Source organism: Eptatretus burgeri, chromosome 13, assembly GCF_056783735.1.
Source record: "Eptatretus burgeri isolate ZD-2024b chromosome 13, Ebu_testis_v1, whole genome shotgun sequence".
NCBI classification, from domain to species: domain Eukaryota; kingdom Metazoa; phylum Chordata; class Myxini; order Myxiniformes; family Myxinidae; genus Eptatretus; species Eptatretus burgeri.
The window spans coordinates 78,395,807-78,401,815 of NC_140973.1; positions in this window are offsets into that span (position 1 = coordinate 78,395,807).

A 6,009-nucleotide genomic window follows, 5' to 3' on the forward strand; every position below is an offset into this window, starting at 1 on the left:
TATTAGGAAACTCCCACAATGAGAGTGAAACACAAGCCCAGGATGGGCCTTATAGTCCAGGAGTATTAAGTCAAATTTGAGTCAAACCCAGAACAAATTTATAACAAGCTGAAACTTTCAGGATAGGTTCAGAAAACTGTCAGGAATAACATACTAAGTCCCCAAGAATGCCCCTTGGGGCTTTTGAGAAATTCAAGATGGCCGCCGGCTTGAGATTTTCTCATATTTCAAGCTGAAATCATCATAGAATTTAAAATAATGGGTCAAAACAGATTTTAAGTTACAAAGAATCAATTACTATGGCCATTTTAAAGATAAAATCAACTTATTACATATTTAATATGGCTGACATGCACAATACAATGTTTTCTTTTCAGAGCAGGAGATGGAGTCGTGCATCATTTGTAAGGACTTATGCATGTTGGACCCAAAGGAAGGACAACTGTAGTAGCTGCAAGCCTTGAGAGACAGGATGGTCTTCCTGAACTTCTACAGATACAGGAGTCACTGACACTTCACATTGCCTGTAGAAAAGCCTACAGATGAGGAATTTGAACAACCCACCCTGCGGTCCAGAACTCCTTTGTTTGACATCACTACACACTGCCTTTTCTGCTCTGAAGTACTGATTACTAGCAGCAGACTTGAAAACAAATGCAGAAAGTTAACAAGCAATGTAGAGACAATAGAGTTCAAGAACAATGTGTTGAAAAGGGCAACAGAGAGGGGTGATGAGTGGGGAGAGGCGGTTACCAAAAGAATAGAAGCAAACATCGATTTGGTTGCCGCAGAGGCAAAATACCATCGTGCCTGTGACCAGGAATTTCTTTCTAACCCACAAAAGTTGAAACCTGTTGGCAAACCAGTTGATGTTCAAAGGATCTCAGCTTTCAATGAGTTATGTGCATATATAGATGACAATGACGAATGTCAATATGCAGTTTCTGACCTCATGGAGCACATTGAAACATTCTTCAATGGTGAGGAAGGCTATTCTCTCAAGTACTTCAAACAGAAACTGAAAGCGATACAAAGATGATATCATTATAACAAGCCTCCCTGGAAAATCCAGCATAGTCAGTGTCCGTGAATCTGCTCACCGGATACTTCGTGAGAGGTGGGTGGCAGATCAAGCAGCTGACAAAGCTTGTGAAAATGAAAGAATAATTGAAATGGCAGCTTCAATTATATTCGTGACGAGATTCGTTTGTCAGTGTATGATCTCGGTGAATATCCAACCTTGGAAAAAACTGAAAATGGTTCCTCTATGACTCCTGAGTCTCTGAAACTCTTCTTGCACAAGTTGTTGGACCCAAAGGGCAAAAATGCTGCTGTAGTGAGTCGGCAATGCACTGCCATTGCCCATTTTGTCATTTCTACCTGCAGACCAAGGTCTTTCATTTCACCAGATGAACTCCATTGCACAAGTCATGCCACCTGAGGAGTACACGTTGTTCTCTGCAAAGGGGTATTTCACCATCCGCCGAGCCAATGAGTTCTGGTCTGGCAACTTCTCCGACCAGACAATCGAGCAGTTCCTGATGAGGATGCTGAAAACCAGTGGAGGGATGACACGTGGTAGAGGGATAACAGACAGCACCTTAACCAAATGGGTGCAAGCACTGCCTCACTGTGTTCCTTTGTGCGATGTTTTAGAGAAGTTCACTGGTGTGCACACTGCTGCCTTCAGCCAAGCTGCATTCATTCATTGCTTGGCTGCAGCCAAGCAACATTCCTTCAGAACATATCTCACTATTCAGGAATGGATGGGGAGGCCCTTGCAGCCAACAGCATGGGGATGGAAACGGGAGGACATCCTGACTCCAGTTGACACTGACCGTCCCATTGCTCCAGACACTCTGCTCAACATCATCTCTTGTGGCTGCAGAGCAGATGGCTGTGGAGTGTCATGGGGGTGCACTGCTCTGCCCTGTGTACAAAGTGCACTGGTCAAACCTGCAACAATGCAGCACCAATGCCATCCTTACTGGATGCTGAGGGAGAAACTGAAGAATCAACTCCTGTTTCTCCAGAAACTGATGATGAGGATGATGACCGAGGGTGAACATGTCACAAGTTTTAACATTTGTAATTGTTTTTTGTTAATGTATTTAATACAATACATGAAAATTCTTATTTTACACTATTTTTTAAGGTTTCTATAGTATTACCACAGATATGGTGAAAATTGTTCACAGCCCAGGAGTAATAGGTTTAGACCGATGTATAACTGCATGAGGATTTCATTAAATCTTCAAAATATTGCTGAAATTGAATTCCCTGCCCCAAAAACATATATTTTGACTCATTATTTGCATTTTTATGATGTTTTAAGCCTGAAATATAAGAAAATCTCAAGCCAGCAGCCATCTTGGATTTCTAAAAAGCTCCAAGGGAGATTCTTGGGGACTTTTAGTATGTTATTCCTGACAGTTTTCTGAATATTTCCTGAAAGTTTCAGCTTGTTATAAATTTTTTCCAGGTCTAAACCTGGAACTCCTGGGCTATTATTAAAAAAAATTTAACTACCTTTCAAATCCAGTGCCCTCTGCTCTCTCAGACATCCACCCCTTTCTGGCTCTTCCAGATCACAGGTGTTCTTCACAAGTAGTCCCCACCAAGTCTGAAAACCCAGGCTTACCAAACACCTCCAGTCTATTCCTCGTTTCTCTCACTTGTTCCTGAGGCTGTTCAAATGAACTCCACCCTCCCGTTTCAAGCAGACAGTGCACCACCGTGTCATCATTCCTACCGCAACTTTTCAACCCACCCCCCCCCCCCATTAACCTAACCTCATTTTTTAATTCAAGTTCTGGTTTGACTTTTGGTTCAGGTTCACCATTATTCCTAAAGCTTTGGTTTGACTTCCAGTTCAGGGTTACTCCACATGCAGGATGAATCTACAGCTGCTCCTTCCACCTAAATCAAAGTGAAGTTTTCCAAAAAGGATCCATCACATTTTTCTGTTATATTTACCTCCACCACCAAAAATGGAAGGTTATATTTTCACTCCTGTCTGTCTGTTTGTTTTCTTTTCTGTCTGTGTGTGAACAGGATATCTCAAAAAGTTATGAACTGATTCAGCTGAAATTTGGTGTACAGGTTCGGTGTGTGACGAGGACAAATTTATTCGAACTTGGTGAAGATCTCGATACGAGAATTTTTAGATGATGTAATTCTTCAACATCGAGAGATAGGGCTAAAAAAAGATATATAGCACGATATCGAAAAAAAAGTTGGACGTATTTGGACGAAACTTGGTGGACAGGTTGGGTACATGACAAAAAAGAGTTGGTTTGATTCCGGTGAAGATCCGGATCTGAGAATTTTTAAAGTGAGTGAGTGACAGGGCTAAAAATGATATGTAGCATGATCTCAAACGTTGTGGACAGGTTATGACAAAAATGTGTGGAAGAGTTAGGTCGGTGACAAGAACAAGCTGATTAGACTTTGGTGGAGGTCCGAATCCAGATCTGACCCATCAGTGGATACAAAATGTAAACTACTCAGCCTGGTGGAGGTAGACAATATCGAGTGCAATTCCTGTTTTGTCCCTGTGTTGCTGTTGGTGTTTTTGTTCAATTTCCCATTTTAAATCATACCTTGTTGTGCCATCTTGTCAAATTTTTCTTGTAGCCAAGGTGCATTCAGACAGCCAGGAGCAAAATTCTCTCAGTTTTGAGTTTTTCTCCACAAAATTGTCCTTTCTGCCTTTTCAACATTATCCTACTTCCCCTACTCGGTTAAAAAATAAAAATTTTTCTTCAATCCAACACATGATCTCATTCTGCCTTCTACCTGTATTTCCTGCACCTCATTCTTTATCTCTCCTTTTTCTCAACATCTCCAAACTGAATCTTCATTGAAGGAAACACATTTTCCTTTAAATACATTTTAAAATGCTTCTTTCCTCATCTCTCAGTTAAATCACCCACCTGTTCTTCATCACAATCTATTCCTCCTCTTCACAAAGCATTTTTTTTTAAACAAACAAAAAAAAAAACTCACTTGAGCACTTGGTCCATCAACCGTCCTCCTGTTCCCACAGCACGACCTCCATCCGTGCCGACAACAAAAATTCCTTCCACCATCCCATGATCTTCATCTCCATGTCAAATTTGGGGATCTTAAGAAGTCCAGTTAGCAGGAGTTGTCTGAAAGACAATCAAATCCCCTTTACGATAATTTATGGTGTAAGCTTGGTGTTGGCTTCGTGGTTAGGGTGGTAGCATGAAATCCGAGGGTCCCGAGTTCAATCCCCGTTTTTCGATAAATTAACACCAGGGTGTTGACTCAGCCTGTCATCCTTCCGAGGTTGGCGAAATGAGTACCAGTGTACGAGTAATAGGGCATTGTACCTAAAAGTACCTGAAAGTACCTGAAAGTACCTAAAAGCATTGGTTTCCACAGCCTTAACTCGAGCTAGGTGTGAGGCAGGAGCAACACCCCAGAGGGGAGAGCAGTACTCCATCCAACCGCAGATGAAAGTTTTGTAAGTGGTTAGAAGCTCAGGTGTGCCAAGGAAGGGCTTTGCACGGCGTAGGATGCCCAGTTGGCGACTGGCTTTGGAGGCCAGCTTGAAGATGTGGCTTTCCCCAGAAAGATCATGGCGGATAATGAGACCCAAAAGCTTGAATGAAGAGACTTCAAGGGCATTGTTGAGAAAGTAGATGGGGTGGGGGGTTCCAGATGGTCCTTTCAGAGAGACATTGTGAGGGTGTGTGTTTGTCAGGATTGAAAGACATGTTCCACGTGTTGGACCAGCTTGTGATTTTATTCAGATTTGCAGAGAGTGAAGAGGCTGCTGCCTGCTGATCAGAGGGATGGCAGATGGTGCACCAGAGGGTGGTCATCAGCAAAGAGATGAAGAGGATTTTCCAGAGTCTGAGAGATAATTGATGAAAACCAGAAAAAGGAAAGGGCCAAGAACAATGCCTTGAGGAACTCCAGCCTGGACAGGAAGAAGAGATGAGAGAACGCCATTAAAAGCCATGCATTGACTGCGACCGGAGAGAAAGTCTGCGGGTGGAGATTGCCTTGTATCTATCTATAATTCCAGGTGTGTGTGTGTGTGTGTGTGTGTGTGTGTGTGTGTGTGTGTGTGTGTGTGTGTGTGTGTGTGTGTGTGTGTGTGTGTGTGTGTGTGTGTGTGTGTGTGTGTGTGTGTGTGTGAGACCGCTGTTTCTCGACAACCACTGGTCCGATCTAATTGAAGCTTGCCAGCTATATTGATGGGGACCTGAGTGCGTGCCTTTTCAAGGTTTGATATTAATCGGACAGTGCTTCCCAAGTTATGGCCATTTATTTACCAACCAATGAAAGGACGCGTGGCTGCATAGGCCGGTGCGCGGCCGGCCGACGATGACGTCACGTGCCGGTTACGATGGGGATCGGTGCCTTAGTTACCGTTGCGTAGGAGTGGCAATGGTCAATGGCAGCGAATATCATGGCAAGCAAAGACAGGGAGGTAAACTTGATTTTAATTAACTCTGTGTGTAAGTATCACAGCAGTTGTTACTTCAATTCAAGCGATAATTCGTGGAATGATGAACATTACGTACGGACACGCACCACTTCCGGATAGTGATGACAATGTACTCTAATAATTTCTCGATTTCTTATGCGCATTTATAGATAAACACAATGCCTCAATCCAGTCGTCGTTTATGAGAGCGAAGGAATGGCCTGTGTTTGTTTGAAATTTTTTTTTTTTTTTTTTTGGGGGGGGGGGGGTGTATGCACGTACGGGCACGTACTAGTATATATAACTTTACTTTGGCAAATGTTGGTTACACTTGGGAGTTTTATCCAAACTAATACTCATCTGTGGGGATGACAGCACCACCACTCTCTGATTTTCAAACATGAAGTATAAATGACTCAGCAATGCCATGGTCACCTTTTTCATAATAATCATGCATTTGGCAAATACAGTACCATGTAAAAACTGCCTGATGGTTCTAACGCAACCAAAAACTCATGTGGTCCTCGAGTGAATATTGAAATTAA